This window comes from Sorex araneus, chromosome 6 (assembly GCF_027595985.1).
Source record: "Sorex araneus isolate mSorAra2 chromosome 6, mSorAra2.pri, whole genome shotgun sequence".
Lineage (NCBI taxonomy): Eukaryota > Metazoa > Chordata > Mammalia > Eulipotyphla > Soricidae > Sorex > Sorex araneus.
Window position 1 is genome coordinate 132,529,522 of NC_073307.1, and position 24,768 is coordinate 132,554,289.

Here is a 24,768-nt window from a genome sequence, read left to right on the forward strand (position 1 = left end):
CTGAAAGAAGTTAAAATACTTTGATCAATATCATTTATACTGAGACTCAAACCCAGTACTCTTAATTCTAAATCTTAGCTATTATACCATGCTATCTTATTACACCATGTAGCATGTTATTAAGTAAACGTGAATTTTATTATTATTGCATTCTACTTTTTATTTTATAAGCTGTTAAATCTATTTAGCTCATTCAGTAGTCATTATGTGTTTGGCAACTATTTTTATGGCAATGGGAGCATTAGAATTAGTTTTTATTTCAGAAGTCACCTTTTCACATTTAATTGATAACAGATGCTCTCTTTCTTTGGGCAAAAGAAACTTTTTTTCAAAGTCTTTGATGCCAAATTTTCTAGAGTGCAGAAATATGGATTAGCTTATGTGAGAGAATAAATATTAGGCTTATTGTGAAATGAAAACATGAACTCCATAATAATATTAGACCTATGAGCACCCATTCTTAAAAGTAAGAATTTTCCAATTTCTATTCAGAGAGGAATCACTTTCCTCTGGATGCCTGTGGATTGAAGAACTTGGCTCCGCACCCCAGAATTCCTTAGGAGTCCAAAAGAAGCTAAGAAGATTGTAATCCAGGCAAATTTGTATGAAAAATAAAGAATGATAATCTTATGAGACATTAAATATTTTTCTTTAAAACAATACTGCATTTTACTGTGTAATGTCACCACTTTTATGCAAAGTTTGTTGGTATTTTTTTTGGCAAAAAATGGATAGTGACCATTATGTGAAACCTAAACAAAATTTTTCCATGGTACTTAATGGGAAGCATTACATTCCAAAACTTTACTCTTTACTACAAAGCTACAGTAAATAAAACTGCATGATACTGAAACAACGATGGACAATTTTATCAATGTAATAGAATTGAGAATCTAGAAGTACATCTACAAATGTATGGTCAGTTTATTAACAACAAAAGGATGAGTGCATAAATGGAGCAAGGACAGCATCTTCAACAAATGAAAAAGTTGTTGGAGAGCCACATGATAAATGAAATGAGATTGGACGTATCTCATGCCATACACAAAGATAAATCCAAAATGGTTTAAAGAACCTGATATCAAACCTATGTCTATAAAGTACATCGATAAAAACACAGATCTCCAAGATTTTGATGTCTCAAGATTATTTAATGATATGACTCCATTGGCAAAAAAAAAAGCAGAAATAAACATCTGGGATGTTATCAAACCAAAAAAGTTTATGCACAGCAGAAGGAAAATATCTAAAGTAAAAAGATGTTTTACTGTCAGGAAGATGAAAATGTACAGAGGATAGTGAGCTTGTCTTGCATACTAATGACCCAGGTTTGGTCCCTGACACTTCATATTGTCCTTAAGCCCCACCAAAAGTGAATACTTAGTGCAGAATCCTGTGCACCAAGTGTGGCTTCCAAAATGAAACAAAAAGCCACAAATGCTCCATTGTTTGGAAGAAAACATTTGCACAGCAAAGGACTAATAATTCAACGTATATAAAGCACTTTAAAAGCTCCAAAAAAAGCTCTACAGTAACAAAAAAAAAAAACTCATCAAAAATGTGAAAAAAGGGGGCTGGAGTTATAGCACAGAGGGTAGCACATTTGCCTTGCACACAGCTGACTCCGGTTCAATTCCCAGCATCCCATATGGTCCCCCGAGCACTGCCAGAAGTAATTCCTGAGTGCATTAGCCAGGAGTAACCCCTATGCAACGCTGTGACCCAAAAAGCAAAAACAAAAGAAAAAAAGTCAGAAAGACACTCAAAGAAGACATTAAAGGTGGTCAACAGACAAATGAAAAATATCCAACAAAAATTATCTAATGCCCATCTGATAATGGATTAATATCCAAGATATATAAGGCATTGGTAGAACTTTATCAGGAAAAAATCCAACCCCATCAATATATGGGGAGAAGAAATAAAAAGAACTTTCATCAAAGAAGAAATTCAAAGGATCAAGAGCCACATGAATAAAATGCTGTACATCGCTAATCATCAGCAAGGTACAATTCAAAACAACAATGAGATATTATCTCACACCACAGAAACAGGCACACATCAACAAGTACAAGACCAACCAATGCTGGCACAGATGTGGGGAGAAAGGGACTATTGCACATTGTTGGTGGACATGAAAGCTGGTCCAGACTGTTTAGAAAATAATATGGACATTGCTCACCAAACTAGAAATTGAGCTTCCAGACTACCCAGCAATATCACTCTGGGAATATTCCCTGGGAGTGAAAAAACACACTGCAGAAAAACCATCTGCATTTCTATGTTTATTAAAACACTATTCACAAGACCCAAAATCTGAAAACAATAAAAATGCCCAAGAACAGGTGAGTGGATAAAGAAATTGGTACACAATGGAATACTATTCAGTCACCAGGAAAAATGAAGTCATGAAATTTGCTTATAAATGGATGGACTTGAAGAGTATCATGCTGAATGAAATGAGTCAGAAGGAAAGGGAAACACATAGAATGGTTGCATTCATTTGTGAGATATAAAGAAACATAGCATGAAACTAATATCCAAGGACGTGTTTAAAGAAACTAGGGTCAGGAGAATTGGTCTATGATTGAAGCCTGCCTCGAGTGATGGAGAAAAGGCATTTGGAATAGAAAAGGGACCACTAAGATAATCATAGTTGGAAAAGGAACAAACATGATAACCTCTCAATGCCTTTATTGCAAACCATAATGCCAAAAGCGGAGAGAGACAGAGAGAGAGAGAGAGAGAGAGAGAGAGAGAGAGAGAGAGAGAGAGAGAGAGAGAGAGAGAGAGAGAGAGAGGCGCCTGCCAGCCTGCCATAGAGGCAGGCTGGGGGTCAAGGGTCATGGTGGAAGGGAAACTGGGGTCATGGTGCATGATGGTGGAAAAATGTACACAGGTGGAAGGATGGGTGTTGGAACATCATATGACTGAATCTCAATCATGAACAGCTTTGTAATTGTGTATCTCACTGTGATTCAGTTTAAAAATTAAATAAAAAATTAAAATGTTCAACATCACCATTTATTATGGAAATATAAATCAAAATAACAATGAAATTTTGTCATTGTCAACTATGTCAACTACGTCAACCAGAAAGACTGGTCTATATCAGTCTGGAAACAACAAGTGTTGGCTGGGGTATGATGAAAACTGAACTCTAATTCACTGCTGGTATGACTGTTGCCTTGTTCAGCTTCTTTGAAAAATGATTTTGAGACTTGTTTAAAGCAAATACTTTTCAGATCTCTTAACCAATTTGATATTCTTATTCTAAACATTTTAAATAAGAGGTATCAACATTAGTAGTAAACTGACCATGGGTATAAAGAAATTCCTCAGTTTACTTGTTGAAAATTCCAGTATTATATTCTTTTTAAGTAAGAAAGAAGTTGTTTTTCCCGCTAAGGGCACTTTTTTGTTTTGTGAAAATTCTTTTATTTTCCTACTTTGGTGAGATCATTGGTGGTCAGTAGAAATCAGCAGAGGTTTGTGGGTTGGACAGTAAGTGTGAGAAGAGCTGATTTCTGTGGGAGCAGTCGGGGATTTTAGCTAAAGGGGCTTCTGATCAACCACAGTGCATCAACTTTTTGTTGTATCAAATTTATATTTGCTAAGCACTGCAAAATTTTTTTCTTTTTTTTTAAATTTATTTTTTAATTAGTGAGTCACAGTGAGGGTATAGTTACAGATTCACATTTTCGTGCTTGTTTTTCCCTCATGCAATGTTTGAGAGCCCATCCCTCTACCAGTGTCCATTCTCCACCACCAATGAACCCAGTATCCCTCCCACCCACCCCCCAATCCCATCCCTCCCACCCCACCCTGCCTCTGTGGCAGGGCATTCCAATTTGATCTCTCTCTTTCCTTTTGGGTGTTGTGGTTTGCAATCCGTTCATGATAAAAACTCTCACCAAAATGGGTTTTGGAGGAACTTTCCTCAAGATAGTCAAAGCCATCTACCACGAACCTATGGCAAGCATTATCATCAATGGGGAAAAACTAAGGGCATTTCCTCTAAGATCGGGGACAAAACAAGGATGCCCACTCTCACCACTTCTCTTTAATATAGTACTACAAGTACTAGCAATAGCCATTAGGCAAGAAAAAGATATTAAGTGCATTCAGATAGAAAGGAAGAAATCAAACTCTCACTATTCGCAGACGATATGATACTATATCTAGAGAAGCCTAAAAGTTCTACTAAGAAACTCTTAGAAACAATTGATCTGAACAATAAAGTCGTAGGCTACAAAATCAATACCCCAAAATCCATGGCCTTCCTATATGCAAACAGAGGAAAAGAGACAGAGGAAAGGAACATGAAAAAAGCAATCCCATTCACAATCGTGCCCCAGAAAATAAAATACCTCGGAATCAGCTTAACTAAAGAAGTAAAGGACCTCTACAAAGAAAACTATAAAACGCTACTCCATGAAATAAAAGAGGACATGAGGAAATGGAAACATATCCCTTGCTCATGGTTAGGGAGAATCAACATGGTCAAAATGGCAATACTCCACAAAGCATTATACAGATTTAACGTGATCCCTGTAAGGATACGCATGACATTCTTCAAAGAAATGGATCAAACAATTCTGAAATTCATAAGGAACAATAAACGCCCACTGATAGCTAAAACAATTCTTGGGAAAAAGATGATGGGAGGCATCACCCTCCCCAACCTTAAACTTTACTACAAAGCGGTAACAATTAAAACAGCATGGTACTAGAACAAAGGCAGAGCCTCAGACCAATGGAACAGAGTGGATTATCCCTCCACACAACCCCAAATGTATGATCATCTAATCTTTGATAAGGGGGCAAGAAATGTGAAGTGGAGCAAGGAAAGGCTCTTCAACAAATGGTGCTGGCATAACTGGACAACCACATGCAAAAGAATGGGCTTAGACCTTGACCTGACACCGTGCACAAAAATCAGATCAAAATGGATTAAAGACCTCAACATCAGACCACAATCCATAAGGTACATCGAAGACAAGGTCGGCAAAACCCTTCACGATATTGAAGCTAAAGTTATCTTCAAAGATGACATGGAACTAAGCAATCAAGTAGAAACAGAGATAAACAAATGGAACTATATTAAACTAAAAAGCTTCTGCACCACAAGAGACACAATGACCAGAATACAAAGGCAATCTACAGAATGGGAAAGGATATTCACCTAATACCCATCCAATAAAGGGTTGATATCAAGGGTTTATAAAGCACTGGTTGAACTCTACAAGAAGAAAACATCCAACCCATCAGAAAATGGGCCGAAGAAATGAACAGAAATTTTTCAAGGAAGAGATATGAATGGCAAAAGGCATATGAAAAAATGCTCTGCATCACTAATCATCAGGGAGATGCAAATCAAAACAACCATGAGATACCATCTCACACCACAGAGAATGGCACACATCCAAAAGAACAGAAGCAACCGCTGTTGGAGAGGATGTGGGGAGAAAGGGACCCTTCTACACTGCTGGTGGGAATGCCGACTGGTTCAGTCCCTTTGGAAAACAATATGGATGCTTCTCAAAAAATTAGAAATTGAGCTTCCATTTGATCCAGCAATACCACTTCTGGGAATATATCCTGGAGAAACAAAAAAGTATAGTTGAAATGACATCTGCACTTATATGTTCATCGCAGCACTGTTTACAATAGCCAGAATTTGGAAAAAACCCGAGTGCCTGAGAACAGATGACTGGTTAAAGAAACTTTGGTACATCTATACAATGGAATACTATGCAGCTGTTAGAAAAGATGAAGTCATGAACTTTGCGTATAAGTGGATCAACATGGAAAGTATCATGCTAAGTGAAATGAGCCAGAAAGAGAGGGACAGGCAGAAAGATTGCACTCATCTGTGGAATATAAAATAACAGAGTAGGAGACTAATACCCAAGAATAGTGGTATATAATGCCTGGAGGTTGGCTCCATAGCTTGGAAGCTGGCCTCACATGTTGGGGGAAAGTCATCTCAGATAGAGAAGGGAACACCAAGTAAAATGTGATTGGAGATCCCGCGTGGAAAGGGAGAAGCGTGCTGAAAGTGGACTAGAGACTGAACAGGATGACCACTCTAAGGGCACTTTTAAAGTTTTTATTTTTATTATTATTAAAGGGCTGGAGCACAGCGGGTAGGGTGTTTGCCTTGCACGCAGCTGACCAGGTTTGATTCCTCCGCTCCTTTCGGAGAGCCCACAAGCTACCGAGAGTATCTCGCCCACAGGGCAGAGCCTAGCAAGCTATCCGTGGTGTATTTGATATGCCAAAACCAGTAACAATAAGTCTCACAATGGAGACGTTTACTGGTGCCCACTCGAGCAAATCGATGAGCAACAGGATGACAGTAATACAGTGATTATTATTAAAACACCATGATCTACAAAGTTGTTTAAAATACAGTTGTTTCAGTCACTATGGTGTGACCTTCCCTCCACCAATGTCCCCAGTTTCCCTCCCAACCCCATTTGCCTCCTTAGTCACATGATAGATTTACTTTATATTGTGTTTGCCAACAAAACTTAAAGAAATGGCAAATAGAATGCTCAGGAAAAAATTAGTGAAACCAATTTGTGATTGCTATATGATTTTCACCTGTGTAAATAAGAAATGAAAACCACTTAATACAATATAATAAAATGCCTATTCTCGTTTATGTAAGTTTTCAATGCTGGAATCTAAAATATATTGCATTTTATTTTATACTCAGATATTATGGTAAATTGTGTCTTAAATAAAATTGTGTCTTAAATAACCTGTCATAAATAAAATTTTTAAAATTCTGTGCTAATATATTTTGGAGTTTCATGAAATTGGCCTATATACATAAAACATTTTTTCTTCCCCTACACTTTATTTAAATACTGTGGTTTACAGTTGTTCATGATGATTTGTTACAGGCACTCAATATTTCTAAGGGCCCTTAAAAATTGAATAACCATAAATTACAAATTTACAAGTTTACAAATTTATTCATGATAGTTTTCAGGTGGACAGTGTTCTAACACCAGTTCCTTCACTATTGTCCACTCCTGTCCACCAGTGTTCCTAGTTTCCCCTCCCGTCCCTAGCCAGCCTCTTTGAAGGGAACTTTTTTCTTTTCTTTATACAGTATCATGCATACCACTTTGTCTTCTCTCAGAACCCAGTCCTTGTCCAGAGTGACCACTTCCCTTTCTCTCTATCCCCTCTGTCATTGTCATAGTAGTCCCTTCCCTGACTTATTCCAACCCCTGCCCCCCACCTCTTCCCCACAGAAACAGTGGCAAATTTCCTACCAAGGATCAGTTCTCCTATTCTTCATTTCTATTGTCTTTGAGCATTATTTATTCCCCTCCTAGGTTTCTTTATATCCCACATATGAGTGAGATTATTTTGTATCTTTCCCTCTCTTTCTGACTTATTTTATTCGGTATATACTGCCCACATCCACCTATGTTATCAGTAAACTAACACAACTTCATTTGTTCTTACAGAAAAGTATTATTGCGCTGTGTATATGTACTATAACTTCTTTATCCAGTCATCAGTTCTTGGACACTTAAGTTGTTTCCAGATTTTGGCTATTGTGAGCAGTGCAACAATGAACAGAGGAGTGCAGACATCTTTTCTGCATTGTGCTTTAGAGCCCTTGGGGTAAATTCCCAAGAGTGGAATTGCTGGGTCCTATGAACTCAATTCCTAGTTGTTTTGTTTATTTGGAATGCCCATTTTTGTCTTCCAAAAAGGCTGGACAGGTCAACATTCCCACCAGTAGTGAATGAGGGTCAAAGGCACTATATACTTAGACATAATTCTTCCTCCAATGCCATATCATCATGCCCCACATTTTAGTTAATGTTGGGAGATATCAGAATAAGACCCAGTGCCATTTTTTCAATGCTTCCAAACATAGAGCAATATGAATCATCTATGGACACATCTAATAGTAAGTAGCTCATAACTGTGTGATTGCATGGCATTTCATGAAGGAGCCTATGAATTTGCTAGCTTTTTTTTCCTTAAGAGGTTATATAGCAGTTGGCAAATATTCAGTTACATTTTCTTTATCAATTTTTTCCCAACACAGGATCAAGTGGGAATAGATTTGCACCTTTTCTTGCTGATTGTCCACTTGAATGCTTTATTTGTCTAAAATGTGAGAAACTACAGAAATCCAGAAGAAAAGAAAGCAAAGCCAATTTTTCTTACATACAATTTAGTGTTGTGGAAATGATGAGCTCTAGATATACTACCATTAAAAACTAGCATGGCCTTAGGATGTTAGCTATTGCCCCATAAAATAGTAAATGATAGATGTACATGTTTTAAAGGTTGATTGGAAGAATGTGAGATTATGTATGAAAAATAGCACAGTACCTATAATTTAGTAGTTGCTTAATAAATACTGGATATTAATGTTGTTTTTATTGTTTCTATCTCTGATACTGAGAGAACAATTATGAACGTTAAGATTACAACAGTTCTTTAACTTATTCCCTTTGGCCCTGCGGTATGATAAACCATTTTCATGTTTGAGCACCTAGAAGTGCTCCAGAGCTACTGTAAGCAGGTGCTCAGGATTGCTATTGGCAGTGTTGGGGGACTATGATGCAGAGTTTAAACCCGAATCTCCAGAATGAAAAGCATGCTTCCAGTCCAGGTCTTTACATGTTGCTAAAATAGGGAAATACAAATATAAAATCACATTAAAATGTTTCAGGCAGGGAAAAGTAAATGATCTCTTAATTTAATTTCACTCATTTCTTTTTTTGATAGGCATCAAACCATAATCAGAATGTTAGTACCTAAAGCATCTTGTAGCAATTGAAATTCATGTGTAATAACTAAGGTCTTTGGGGCAACAGATAATGTCAAACCGTTCTTTGCTCTGCAATTGAAAGTGCCCTTTGTCATGAATACCTTGTACCATACTCTTACTATACTGAAATAAAATCAGAGATAAAACAACCAATCTATAAATAGAGGGCTGGAGCGATAGCACAGCGGTTGGGCATTCACCTTTCACTCGGACGACACGAGTTCGATTCCTCCGCCCCTCTTAGAGAGAGGACAAGCTACTGAGAGCATCGAGCCCCTGCAGCAGAGCCTGGCAAGCTACCCGTGGGTATTGGATATCCCAAAGCAGTAACAATAAGTCTCTCAACGAGAGACTTTACTGGTGCCTGCTCGAACAAATTGATGAGCAACGGGATGACCTCGCATGCTACTGAGAGTATTCTGCCCACACAGCAGAGCCTGGCAAGCTTCCCATGGCATATTCGATTGCTAAAAACAGTAACAAGTCTCACAATGGAGACATTACTGGTGCCCACTTGAGCAAATTGATGAACAATGGGATGACAGTGCTATGACAGTGCTACATACAAAAGAAAAAGAAAGTAAAAAAATAATAAAATGCTTGGGTACAACTATTATAGAGAATCTTATAAAGTTATCAGATTTTTGTATTTATAAATACAATCATCTTGGCCGTTACTACAAATATATATATACACATATATATACATATATATGTAATGTTGATGTAGGTGACTAAACTGGCAATTCATATACCAAGAGCTGTATTTTGTCATTGATATTATGAAGTCACCATGGTCACCATGCGAAATGGCCATGCCTTGGAACACAGGAATTCTTGGAACAAATTATTCCTGGAATAAAGGTCTTTCCCACAGTTTCTTGCTCTTCTTTCCTACTTGGCATTTTAGATCTGGCTTGGGCTTTTTTTCTTGCAGGCCAGTTTGTAGGCTTGTACTAAGAACAAAATAAAGATTTTCATTCATTGACTTATGGTGTTCATTCACTAATTTTTGACACATCTTCTCTGTCAATATCTATGCATGTCAGGGGTGTATTTTTGGAGGTTCAGTTATTTGGGGCCCTGGAGTCCTGGTTAATGGATCTCAAGTTTGATTTTCTTGGAAACAAGATTGTCTTTAGGGTGTTGGCGTGACAACTTTAAGTCACTCATTCTTTCTAAAAGTTTTCATAGGTTGTCATTAATCTTTATATTTTTATTATATTTATTATTTTTATTTTTATATAAATATTATGTTTCTAAAAATATTCTAGTGCTGGAGCTATAGTGAAGTGAATGGGATGCTTGCTTTGCATGCGACCAACTTAGGTTTGATTCCTGGAACAGCAGACAATCCCATGAGACCCACCAGGAAATGATCCCTGAGTGCAGAGTTAGGAGTTAGCACTGAGCACTGCTTGGTGTGATCCCCAAACAAAAATAAATAAATATGTATTTTTTCTTGGACTGGAGTGATAGCACAGCGGGTAGGGTGTTTGCTTGCAGGCGGCCAACTTGGGTTTGATTTCTCCGTCCCTCTCGGAGAGCCTGACAAGCTACTGAGAGTATCCCACCTGCACGGCAAAGCCTGGCAAGCGTATTCAATATGCCAAAAACAGTAACAAGAAGTCGCATAATGGAGACGTTACTGGTGCCCGCTCGAGCAAATCAATAAACAACGGATGACAGACTACAGTTATAAAGTGGTGAATGACCATTAGTACACTTCTAAACAAAGCAAAATGCAAGTTACATGATAACTATGTTGTTGGAAAATTCAGCTTATGTAAAAACTGTGCAAAATTACTTTGTGTTATAGATATTCTGAAGTTAGAATATATATCAATATAATTATTTTTGCTAGAGAAATCGTTGAGGGAATAAAAGCCTTGTACATAGCCAACCTGATTCAACACTGCCATCAATTTGGTCCCTCAACCTTCACCAACAGAGATCCTAAGTGCAGAACCAAGAGTAAGCTCTGAGCACTCCTGGGATGCCTCATCCCCACCCTGGCCATGCCAAAAACAAAAAACCCATAGAGAAGGTAATTATAAATAAGTTTTTAGTTGATATGAATGAATGTCTGCAGAGTGATTCTAAATTTGTGTGAAATGTGTGATAATTTGCCAATTTGCAGTTTTGTCTTATGAATTTTATGATGTTTAGCATTCCTGACTCTTTATCAGTTATAGATTAGTAATGCCCAGAAATTATTGGGACAAAAGGAAATGTCTCTATTAATTTTTTCTAAGTATCTTTTGGAGACAATCTTGAGCCACCTGAGCAAACTTCTCTGGTCATACTTATATTTGTTCCGATCAGTAAACTTTCTCTTACTCTTTTCTCTCCGCATGAGATCTTCTTCCCCTACTTGGCTTGCTACTATTTACTTATCCCTCAAAACCCACCTCTGTGTCTTTCACCCAGAATATCTTCTGGAAAGTCCCAGATATGCTTCCTTATGTGGTTCCAATTAGACTTTGATGGCTTTGACAGTATTCTGTTATCCACTGTCTTTTCCTTTTTAACAATATTATTTTAAATGTTCCTGAGGAGAGAATAGATTTACCTCTTTATATTTACTTATTTTAAAATTGTTTTCTGTGGGTCTGAGTAATGCTGAGTAATGAAAGATGGGCCAGAGCACATGCTTTGACCCTGGGTTTGTACCCCAACACCACCTGGTTCTCTGGCAATGCCAGGTGTGGCCCCCTCCTCAAAGACAGAGGCATGAATGGACAGATACAGGAAAGGAGAAATACATGAATGACTACGTTTACTCCAAATCCTTATTTGGTACCTACTTCTTTTTAAGAGACGTTTTTGTCTTTGAGGTGGGCAAATTAAAAGTGGATTCTCTTCTGAAGATGTTTGTAATTAAGAACAAAAAGTTTTCTTGGTTGATTTTTAAAAGAAACAGAGGCTATAACATGTTAGTTAGATATGGGTTGAAAGCAATCTACAAAATGTCATCTACTTTATTTGGAATTAGTGAGGAAAGTAATCTCATATAGAACTTGGAATCATTAGGATTATTTCAGGTGTGTTAGCTAGTTTATTCTGATATGGGGCAGAACTGCACAGGATTGTTTTTAAATAGCAGTTTTCATAGTCTGGACATTTTAAAGTACTTTATAGTGCTTTACAAAGTAATGAGTTAAACACTGGCAGTCAAAAACTCTGTATGCTAATGGAGAAAGCCATTATGCTCTTGACAGTAGCTCAAAGGGGAGTGTGGAAATTAGAGGCAGTTTTATTGATCTTGGCTAGGATTGGGGATTAATCCTTGCTCCTTAAAAAAATCGTCATGGGATCTCTAAATTGCACTTGGATGGCCACTGTATTTAATAAGATTGTTTTCTGAACAAGAAAACTAACAAAAAGTTCTTGTGTAGACATTCTACAAATAAAGCACATTTGGAGATAGCACTTTTTCCACAACTAATTTACATAATGAAAAATCTTCATAGAAGAAGAACCAGAGAAAGAAATAATTCCCAGGACCCTTTCCTAGCTTTTGGAAGTAGCCTCATTGGAGGTTCTGAAATATTCAGATAAATGTGTGCCAATTTTGTCTTAGCTCTTCAGGGTCCTGGCTAGAACTGATGTAGAGCTGCCAAAAATCTAATGAGAAAGCCTGTTATGAACAATTTCCATACCACTTTTAACAGACTTCCAAGGTCAAGATGATCTGAATAAATAGGAAAACTCTGTGACATTTAGTGAAATAATTTCTCATGCCTTTAGCCTTTCAAAAGTTTCATATGAAATTCCATACAGCTTTTATCAAAGTATAGTGGCAATTTAATTGGGAAGGGAAAGTAATTTGAAGTTTAAGGTTTATTTTAATATATTGCATAATCTATTAAGCACATATAAAATTAAGTGCTAATATTATTATCACATGCTCTAAAAGTCTCCATAAAAAGCTAACAGACTATCTACAACTTGAATCATTGTAGACAGTAAATCAAATAATTTAATACAATTATTTAGGATTTTGTTTAAAGTTTGCTTGCAAACTGCCTCCATGAATCATTAATTCAGCAGAATTTAACTGGTAGCTAATACCTCTAAGACAGGGATATATGTGGAGAAAGTAGTCCTGGTAAGGACATTTAGTTCAGATTTTAGGGTAAGAAGAGCGATACTATCTATTAGGTTTGGTATTTAAATTAATGCCTAATATTTTACCTAGTATTTTACCTATCTTATTATATTACAGGGGTTTGCTATGTCAAAATCTTCGCCTTAAATATTCTTCACTCCCAAATTTTTAGTCCATAGGTTAAATATCAACTAAACCACCTTTCAAGGGAAAATAGAAAGCTGATCAAGTATCTGTGTTTTTACTTGGTCTATTGAGTGCAGAATAAAACAAAATGTAGTTCATAAGCAAAAATTACATATGTTTCAGGGTCAGAGAAAGCTCCACTGGCTGCCTGCGTGTTTGCTATGTGACAGGCCCAGGTTTAATTCCCAACACAACTTGGTATCCTAAGTGCAAGGCTGGAAGTAGCCTCTGAGCACTGTTAGGTGTGACCCCCAAATCAAAACCAGCCAATCAAAGAAGTTACATATGTTTAGTCATGGATTGGTTCGCCTCCTTCAACACAAGCAAATGATGGCATTTGCCCTTCAGTCCTGGGGCTCACATTAGGTTGACCCTAAATTGCTTTAGTACTTGGAGATAAGTAAGAAATGCCTGCTTCCCTAGAAATTTTCTAGGGGTGGAAGCAGGCAAAAAGAAATAACTCTTGTAAATGTAACAGATCTTTTAAGAGCACAAGAAAGATTTTTTTCTTTTAAAAAAAGTGTTTCTCATTTTAGTGATGTTATGTCTTTTTCGGTTACTGAGAATGTGATAAAAACCTAACTCAGGCAAAATTGGTATATCATAATGGCAGACTCACTGATTTGAAATGTAATCCAGCTCTCATTATCTAATTTCTGCCATTGACCCTGTCTTCCAGCTTAGCAATGAACATTATCTAGTTGACTTATGCATTCCCAATGCCTAATGTATATGTCCCTAAAATATACTTTGAACAAATAAATGAACCTTTTCTAAAAGGATTTAATTTGACTCTCAAGTCTACCTTGGAAACAGCAATTTGTAAGAGGAGTGCAAATGGATTTGTAAATTGTGTGGAATATATACTCTCTTTGTCCCCTTCTAGTCTAGGACCATGATTTATAATTACTAGCTCTTGTTAAAAATTTTGGACTTCAGGACCCAACAGAGTCAAAATCTCTGGGGACAGAGTCTGGGCAATTGCTCTTTTAATGCTTCACAGATGCTTCAATTGCAGAGTGAATTTTTTTTACTTGGGCCACACAAGTATCATAGAACATGCTTAGAAACAGGAGCTTTGACCACCCAAGGCATTTACATGCAGAGGTTGAGTGGAGAATGCAGATGAACACCTGCACAACTTGGTTCTCTAATTCCGAACATGCATGGTTTATACTTATGGATATTTTGTTATAAAGCCATTTTAATCCAGAGAACTTCTTTCATTTTTTGATGTACATGAAGATACAGTATTTTCAGACTTGTGGAAGTGTTCAATTCTGAAATAAAACAAATTTATTTTTTCTTCCTAAAATGTAATTCTCAAGCTGTTAATCTTTCCATATGCAGATATATTGCTAAAACGGATTTTGAAACATTCTACTACAAATGCAGAAAATTTTCTTTAAATGACAGATACAAATATAATTGGCTTTTTCAATTTTCAAACAAATCAATCTCCTAAAATTTTAACTGACATCTACTTATCTGGGTGTGTTTTTAAAATAAAAATGCAACTTTTAAATTTTGAATTTAAAACATGGTTTTTGTAGATATAAATTCATCACAGTGACAATTGAAAAGACAACTCCTTGTGCTCAAATTCCCACTAGCCACAGAAAGTGCCAATGAAACATGATTAAACAAACAACTTTAAGTCCTTGCATTGACTTTCCCAAAGGCCAAAATGAGTAGCTGGGATGTAGGATGCTCAGTCAAGGCCTTGTTCTTTCAAACTTCATACTCTTGATGGGGTGTAGATTGATATAACTCAAGAGAAGCCAAAACAAAAGTATTTGGAATATACATTTGAACTCTAGTCAATGTAAAATAGGTAGGCTGAAAGGTGACACAAGAGCCAGATTTTCAGACATCATTGAGGCTGAACTCTTGCTGGGCTTCCTCTCATTTGGGTGACTTCGCCAGACCAAACATAGCCAACCATTCCAGTTTTTTCCATTCACATGCATACTTTCCAACTGTGGAAATAGACAGTTTGCTTGACTTCATGTCAGATGTCAGGTTGCTGACCTTTAAGGAGAACTGCGCTTGACAACAGGGAACATTGCCCAGAGTATGTTAGTCTGTTATGGAATATTTTCTCTGCTGCTAGAAATACATAAGGATGTAAAATAGGAATATTTTAAAGGTTTAAATTGAAACGGTGTGAAAATACATTAGATTGGAACTCATTTTTCTTAAATTCAGAGCTATAATATATTTATATAACAAGCGAAAATATTAACCTAATTGAGAACATTGATATTTATTCCTTCTTCCATATTTTAAAATGCACTGTTGATTTTCAAAGCATAGTGTTATAGTAAAAGGAAAAGTTAAGGAGCTGGAGCTATAATACAGAAGGTAGGGCATTTGCCTTGCATGCGGCCAACCTTTGTTTGATCCCCAGCATCCCATATGATCCCCTGAGCACCGCCAGGAGTAATTGCTGAGTGCAGAGCCAGGAGTAACCCCTGAGCACCACCGGGTGTGATCCAAAAAGAAAATAAAAGTGAAAAAGTGTATCTATAACATATTAAGAAAGAAAATGATATTTAAAACAATTATCTTTGCCTTTGTGCAGAAGAGAAATAGGAAGGGCAAAGCAGAAATTAAATAGATTAGGTACCTCATGGGGAAAGGTGAAAAAGGGTGAGAAAGAATGGTGGAATTGGAATGGATTTGTAGGGATAAGAAGGGTATGGTATTTCTTTTCAGTATATTTAAGAGTTTTAACTCCTCGTACTTTAATAATGTTTCATACATTTATTGCGCATTCATTATAATAAATAATTGAAACCTATCAAGAGGTTAGGATTATCTAAAATGAAACGGAAACATTACCATATGATCCACCTTAAGTGCAAATGAATTATGTAATCACACTGAAGGGACTGGGAAGAAAAGGAACTAACCTCAGTAATTTTGGAAAACAGTATCTTAACTGGAAATGGTGAGGTTAAAAACCTATGTATAATCTGTGAGCCTGTTAGCAAATACATTTCTCAAAGACATATGTCTTGGCATTCCCAAACTACTTTATCAATACAATAAAATTGAACAAATAGTTAAATTGCAGATGATATGAATTTGACTTCTTGTTACTGGGATCATAAAAATAAAGCGAAGAGAAAGGCTAGAGTAAACTGCAGAGTAGTATCTTAGTTGGAGCTATTGGAGCAGCAGTATAGTAGGTGAGATGCTTGCCTTGAATGCAGCCAATCTAGGCTTGATTCCTACTTGCCTTGAATGCAGCCAATCTAGGCTTGATTCCTACTTGCCTTGAATGCAGCCAATCTAGGCTTGATCCCCAGCATCCCGTATGGTTCCCTTGAGTACTGCCAAGAGTGATTTCTAGAGCGGAGGCAGGAGTAATCCCTGGGCATAGCTGGGTGTGGCTCAAAAGTCAAACAAATAAATAAATTGGAGGCACTAGCATAAATTTACTTAAAAATATTTAGTAGCTATATATAAATCCATAAATGGATGCCCATATGTGGGTTAAAATACACAATATCTTCTTGGAGCTGTAATTTTGGAAGGTTCAGAAGTAATGGCTTTTTGATAGTAATGTAACGTACCTGTACCATCTGAATATTGGCTTCTAAACATTCTGCAGTGAAAAGAAACAGGGATCCAAGGAGATGGTTGATTCAAGAACTGAAATAAGAAAAATAAGATGAGCCTATATGTCTCATGATACCTAAATAGATGGAAATACTTAATAAAAGATGGCAGACTGAAGTTGTTCTGATGCTCAAATCTTGAACAATTTGATCAAAGACATAAATTGAATTGCATTATATGACATTGGAAAAATAATCTATAAAATAAAATAAATATAAATGAGTATATATTATATAAATAAATGTTTGGTTTAATAAACAAATGAGGAGACAAAAGACATCTGTCTTGTCACAGACTTATAAAAGTAATAAATGTACAAGGGGAAAGGGAAATAGAAAATCACAAAAATATGTTGCCTCAAGACATTTACCAAGTACAAAAGAGAAGATAGCAAGTTAAAGAAAATAGATGTCAGGTATAAACTTAACCAAATGATTAGGTCAACAATGCTCATCAGTCAGATCTGTAATTGCCATTCTATCCTTTAATAAGACTCAGTGAGAAGAATATAGCATCATTTTAATAGCATCTTGCTTTACATGCATAACGTCATTCCAATCACCGGAAAGTATTAGACAAACTTCAGCTTCTGACGAAATATTCAGCATAGTGTCCATCAATGCTCTTCAAAATCTGAGTCATGATCGACTGGAAAACTTTCTAAAAGTGTTATAGAATGTGGACAATCGAGGAAAAATTAAGAACTACATGCATGGTGTTCTCTCTTTTTTGAATGATATTCTGGAACTTAAAGGCAGCATCAATGGAAAAATGAGTGAAATTCAAATAAAATCTAATGCATTGTTAATAGTGTTAAATATTGCTATACTTATACTGATTTACTGGTTCTGATAACTGTACTATGTTTATGTCACAGGTTGACAGAATAGGCTGGATGAGAGTGATAATGAGGCTGTAGTATTTTTGCAACAATTCTACCGTAAAAATAAGTTAACAAAAAGAAGTTTAAAAATATATGGAGTGAAAATTATCTTAAAGATCTCGTTGGTTATATCCTTTTAAAAACATTTGAAGAGCTTATATAGTCCAGCCTCTAATGCGGCTTGCAAAGATTTATGCCATCTGGTCCATTCTTACTTCTCCTATGTCATCCTCAGTTCTCTGCCACCCACACTCTGTTCTTCGAGCATGACAAATGGATTCTCACTTTCTCTCTCCCTCTCCAGCCACTCTCCCACTTACCCCACTTCCTCTTCCTCTGATCTTAAAATTGGCTCCTTCTCATTGCTTAGCAGTGTACTTTAAACCATTTTCCAACATATCTCACAAAAAGCAAATCAGATTTCTTGCTTACATTGGATGACTGATCCATTAGCTGTGAGTTCGCTCTGGATTGGCTCTTCATATCTTCTTCATTTCAGGATCCAGGCTTATAAACCCAATCTGGAATGGGCCCAACTTGTGGCAGAGGGAGAGGAATAAGCACGCTGATGAAATTAAACACTGAGTTTTAGAGCTTCTCCGAGGAGTTGGCACACCATTACTTGTACTCACATTTCATTGATCAAAGCATATCACATAGCCAAGCTAGTTGTTAATGTGGTGGGGAAAAAAAACTCCTTCCACAGAAGACATAGTCATATTGTGGAGATGTATAATCTTCTGACAAGGAAGAGGAATAAAATGGGAAGACGAAGCAGCATAATAACTCAGCACACATAATACCTCAAAGGAACATTCTTGTCCCCCATTCATTCTTTTTTGTTTATTTGTTTTTGTTTTTGAACCTCATCTGACTGTGCCTAGGGCTTACTTCTGACTATGTCCTCAGAGATCTCTCCTGGATCCGTGCTCAGAGATCATTCCTGGAGGAGATCAGGAGACCATATATATAGCTGGAGGTTGAACCCTTGTTGGTTGTGTGCATTATCTCCAAATTCCTTAGATCATCCTTCTTCCTCAGGGTCCACATTATTTATTGTTTTATTTTATTTTTAGTTTATAAAATTGCCTTTCTTTGTTAGTGTTTCATTTTAGTATTTGTCTTTCCTATTAGAAAGTAAATTCAACAGGAGCAAAAAACTTGTGTGAATTGTTGATAGCATGGTCCAGCAGTCCCTAGCCCATATTTAAGTATTGAGTAAATATTTTCTTGGGTAAAAGGAAGACACAGTTTAGAATTCCATAATTTCAAGATTTTTATGTAATGTGTAATATATAAAATTTCACTGGCATGTTAAATGAGAACTGATAAATAAAAATAAAAAATATATCTATGCACGCATTTAATGGCTATGATTAGAGCTAAGAGAAAAGGATGTCTCTGTTATGAAGGTAGATTATTTTTTCCTCCAAGTAGGTAGATGTGATTTGATTTGACTTATGAATACAATATTTGGGGATACAGTGTGGACAATACAGAACAATTCTGCAGAAGAGACAAGTAGAAAGGGGAGCAATGGCCAGAAGAGATTAGATCTGGACCACAGGAGTAAACCAGCATGGGTACAGTGGTAATTCAGTGCATTTTTGTTTGTTTGTGTTTTAAAATTTTTAAACAGAGATTCTCTGGTTTATAATGTTGTTAGTAATTGTTTCTCAGTTCTTAGTTCCTGTACTACACCCTTCACCAGTATACCCACCTCCATCCTCCAAGGACCCAAGGTCCCTGTATTTGGATCCCTCCACCTCCTCCCCAAATTCTATTGTCTTTTATGTTTCCTTTGAAACTTCATTGCTACCTCGCTGTGAACCTCTAAGTACTACATATGAGAGAGATCATTCTATACCTATCCCTTCCTTTCTAACTTTATTCACAGTGGTCATTGAATGTTTTGAGTGCTGTTTTTCTTCCTTCTACTACTGGTAAAGACTGCTTTGACTAGCTTGTCTTAATAAATAACTTATATTTGTAAAATTCTCTGTACATCTTTCCTTTCTTTCCTCTGTTGGAGTTTTTATCTTCCCTCAAAAGGAGTAACATTTAATTCTAGTTTCTGTCAATGACTATAATCCTATAAGGGTTGCTTTCTTTAGCACTGATGGCCAGAGAAATATTCACAGTCCTGTTCAGATTTAGTTTTAGATATACACAGAGTCGGTGCTGTAACTGTAGAATCTTGGATTCACTTTGCCTTCAGCGCTCATATATTTCCACTATTAATTGTTCTTTACTGTGATTGGAACTAGACTACCAAAGATGTGAAGGTTACATTCAGTCATGACTATCTAAATATGAAAGGGATTTTGATTATTTTGAACTTTAAAATTGGACTCTAAGAAAAGTGCTGAAGTGAGGAATCATTTTGTTAAATGGGACATGGAAAAAGCATGGGAAGAGCAAACCTATGCTCTAAAATGTTCATGAGGACAAACCTTTTTATTTTTCAAGTTTACTTTGAACTGTTTTTTACCTTAATGGAAATTACCCACTGTTAGAGCCATAAACCTGCAGCCTGCTATTTCACAGGTTGAATTAAGATGAGGTCTGTAATGAACCCTGCTCCAGGAGGTTTACTTATGGGAAGTTATCAATGGTCCAGTTATTCCAATAATCTTTTAGGACCATAATTTTATTGCATAGAGGCCATTAGAGTGGGTTTCAGGAATATTTACTACTTTTTAATCACTCTTAAGTGCAGAGTTTAATAATTCAAGATAACAAAGAGTATTTACAATAGTATGATGAATTGTAAATTTTTGTAATGAGAGAGTTTGTGATTTAATCTTAAGTCTACCATTTGTCAACTATGTGTAGTTGAGCAAGCCCCTTAACCCCTTTGATCCTCAATTTCTTCATCTAGAAAGTGAATACATTAATAGTATATGCTTAATAGCTTGTTGGGAGTGCTATATGAAAAGTTTATGTGTACTGCCAGGCTATCATTGGTTATAAGTCATAAAAATTCAAATATAACCGACTCAAATAAAAGGGATATTTGTCAATTCATGTAGTAGGGAATTTAAAACACAAGGCTAACGTTTTCCTTGATCAGCTTTCTAGCAAAAGTACCAGAAATGACTCTCATTTGTTGGTCCACAGTCATGATTTTCTGACTTAGGCTTCAAATCAAATTGATCCTACAACAAGTAGGTTATGCAAACCCACCTGAAATAATAAGGAAAAGTAGAGGAAGGATACTACCCTTAATCTCCCTACTCTCACCACCACCACCCCTCCAGAGAAGGCTTTGTATTGCAATAGGAACCACTAGGGATAAGCAAAATAACAGATTTGCATTACAGTACTTAACACTGCCCTTCACATAGATCAAGCCATCCATGAGTGCTTGCTCTTATTTATGTCACCAATTTTCTAGATAAAGAAGAATGACCGTAGTCAGAAAATACCAGAAGCCTTTTCTTACTGCTGAGTGAGGGACCCATACAGCGTTGTTCATGATTCTTGTCTACTTCAAGGGAGATTTTGCGGTATCTGGAGCCCTTGGTATCCTGCAAGTGAATTCCTTGCAGCAGGTGCTCCTTAAACGGCACCAACTTGGACATCCAGATGGAACAGTACAGCTACAAAAGGAAAAGTGATGATATCTACTTCATATATTTGAAGAGAACTTGGGAGAAGCCTGTGTTGGCAGCTCGTGCCATTGTTGCCATTAAAAATCCTGCTGATGTCAGTGTGATCTCATCCTGGAATACTGGCCAGCAAGCTGGGCTGAAGATTGCGGCCGCCACTGGCGCCAACTCCAATCACTTGTCACTTCACTCCTGCAACTTTCACTAACCAAATCCAGGCGGCTTTCCTGGAGCCAGACTTCTGGTGGTTCCTGACCATCAGCCCTCACAGAGGTGTCTTACGTTAACCTTCCTGCCATTGCTCTGTGCCGCGTGGACATCGCCATCCCCTGCCACAGAGAGCTCACTCTGTGGGTCTCAGGTAGTGGATGCTGGCCTGGGAGGTTCTACGCATGTGAGGCACCGTCTCCAGCGAATGCCCATGAAAGGTCATGCCTAGTCTCTGCTTCTCCAGAGCTCCCAAGGAGATTAAAAGGAAGAGCAAGCTGATGCTGAGAAGGTTGTGACGAAGGAGGAATTTCAGGGTGAATGGATGCTTCTGCTCGCTAGTTAACAGCTTCTCAGCCAGGAGTTGCGAACTGATCTGGTTTAGCAGTTCTCTACCGAAAGACTGAAGCTCTCAGCCTGCTACGAAAGCCTGGTCTGCAGCTCCAAATCTCCAAAGCTGCAGCTCCTGGTCTGCAGCTCAGGCCACCAAATGGGCAGGAACCACCACTGAATGGTCTTAAGCTCTTCTTCCAGACTCAAAACGAGAAATAAAAATAAGGTTGATGGAAAATAAATGAGTTTCCAAAAGAAAACGCCAGGAGAGAATTTGGATGACTAAAAGTTAGATGAGGATGAGAGAGCATGACTGATTTTTTCTGAATTTTCTAGTCCAGTACCTATCCAGCACAGTAGTTGGCACATAATAGATGCTCATAAATGCTTGTCAAGTTAACAAATGAATGCCAGGAACCATGCAAGGCACTTTCATCCAATGTAGTGCTGCTTCATGGTCTGTGGCATCAGTAGTCTCTGTCTTCTAATACACTTATTGTGGTGTACTATAAATGAGAAGTACCTAGGAATCATGTGAGTCAAATGAAATGAACTTGTTAAAGTTCATTTGCTTAATTGATGATTCTGTGATTTTACATTTTCTTTTCCTCAGGTCCTATCTATGATCAGAAATGACCCTTGGTGGTGTTTGGGAGGTCATGTGTAGTGTCTGAGATTGAACCAGGGTTAGTGGTTCAACAGTTTTGCAAGGCAAACACTCTAACCTCTGTACTATTTCTGCAAGCACTGAGATTTTGCATTTTTCTTAGTAAGCTGGTACCATTATGGATGATTTGTAGATCACCTTTTGAATATGTAGGATCTAAAATAAACTGACATAAAGCCTGTTTACCAAAGCTCATTTAATTCCACTGTTCAGGAGAGAACATGCTTTAGGGTGTTCTTGATCCCATTTCTTTCAAGAGTAAGGAAGCAAAAAAGAAGGAATAGAGAATGTGTGCTAGGGGGAGTTCCAGAGAAAACAGAGAAAACAATGTAAAATGTATTTTGGAAAAAGTTGATGAATCAGGTTTTAGTTTTCACAGTTGTTCAACATTCATTAAGCAAATAGCTGACCGTCGTTGGACTTGAATTCTGCATTTAACCTTTATGTGTACTAGTTGACTAAATTTTACAACACTCCTGTAATACTAGGAATAGTGCCTTCAGTTCACAGATGAGGAAAATAACTCTCAGAGAAATTATAGCCACTCAGCTAAGAAACGCTTGATTTGTATGTCAATCTTTCTTTTAATTGCTATAATTTAACTTTCATATAGAGAGCCCTGGAAATGTTAGAAGGTGGGGGTTAAAAACAAAGCTTGGACTTAAAAACATGCCCAGCATACACAAAGCGCTGCTTGACCCCCAGTACACTCCAGGGTGACCCTGGTGTTTCCCCAAAACCACTGGGCCCCAAAGATTGGAATTGTTAGTTCTATACCACTGGGAGAGGTATTACTGGTAGTGGTTTCTGGGGCCACCAAGTGCCTTTGGAAGCCCTTATGTGAATGTACCAAAGGTTACTATTAACAGCAGTGTAATATTTTTAACTCCACTTTTGTTCTGTAAGTACTTCGATATGTATTTTCTTACTGGCCGGGCTACTCCAAAATAAAAGCAATTTTTTAAAAAAAAATACTAAAGCTGCTTCTAGTTGATTTCTCTAAGATTGCATGCTCAAGATTGAAAATATAGACTTAGTTGAATCATGTAGAGTGGAAGGGAAATAATTTCTTCATTACATTGGCAGTTTGGGGTTGACTGTTGCAGAGATTATGGTCACAGGTGTGAGGAAGACCTGAATTTGAGTCCGGATCAACCACTAGCCACAGAGTAATATTACGCAAGTGACTTCCCTTTGTTCTGACTTTTTCTCAAATGTAAAATGTGGATGGTAGTTATATTAATTATATCACAGAATTTTGTGACAACTAAATTTGATAATGCAAGTGAGAAGCTTACCACAGCCTAACACTTAGAAATTAAAGATAATAAATGAAATTTTGAAAATGGGTGTAGTGGTATCTGAACATACCAATATATCTTATTAAAGATGATATATACTATCTGTTGTATACAGTATTTCTTTTCTAATTTTCCCCTGTATCCTTAACACACTCAGTATCATCTGCTTCTGCCCATAACTCCATTTGTACGATTTTGAATTTTTGGCAATTGCTGCCTTCTGTTTAGGCAGTTGTAAGAAGTGCACATTGAAAGAGTCTCCGTATTTCTGCATCCATGACATTGAGCAAACACTATTTCTTTTCCTGCAATGGTGTGGAGGTTACATAACTTCCTTGTTGAAACAGTAACTTATCAACTAAGAAAATTTTATCATTAATTATCCTCTTAAGTGATCTGTAGGTGATGAATCAGAAAGCTGTATTTGCAAATGTATCATAGAAGATTTGAATGGGTCTTGATTAGAGACATTCAAATGAATCTAGACTAATGAGAAAACAGGTAGGACCTTTGGTTAATCTCAGGCTGTGTAGGGCTGTGGGGATGACCCTGTAGTTTGCAGTTGATGTGCAAATTTCTGTACAGATATGATTATGCAAAGCCAGCCATCAGGCAAGCCCCTTGATAGGTAATTTTCTACCTGCAACTCCTTTTTTCAAAGAACAAGATATATGAATCCAATAGCTCTTCCACCTAATTTCAAAAAATTCCTTAGGGATTCATTTCAAAGGTGTGAGACATGAGGAACATGTTGCTACTTTAACTGTATTTCTCTAGGGGCGCAGCTTTAACTATAAACATCTCAAATTGTTGATTACTCATTTTTCTGACAGTTTAATTTCCAAATTATATTTAAGCTTTCTTTATATACCTCATCCTTTACACTTGTTTCTTAGGTAGGAATATGAGAAAGATTTATACCCATATTCTGAGCTTCCTATAGCACAGCTATTTGACCACTCTTTTTGTTTTTTTGTTTTGGTAATAAAATAAAATAAATTTTGTTCATGATAAAAGTCAGACTTGT

The 24,768-nt window shown here is 36.9% G+C and overlaps 1 pseudogene; it reads left to right on the forward strand.

Moving 5' to 3' along the window:
- LOC101540113 (40S ribosomal protein SA-like) overlaps positions 1-21,786 on the forward strand; it is a 42,199-nt pseudogene extending 20,413 nt beyond the window's left edge.
- Positions 21,787-24,768: the final 2,982 nt, after the last annotated feature.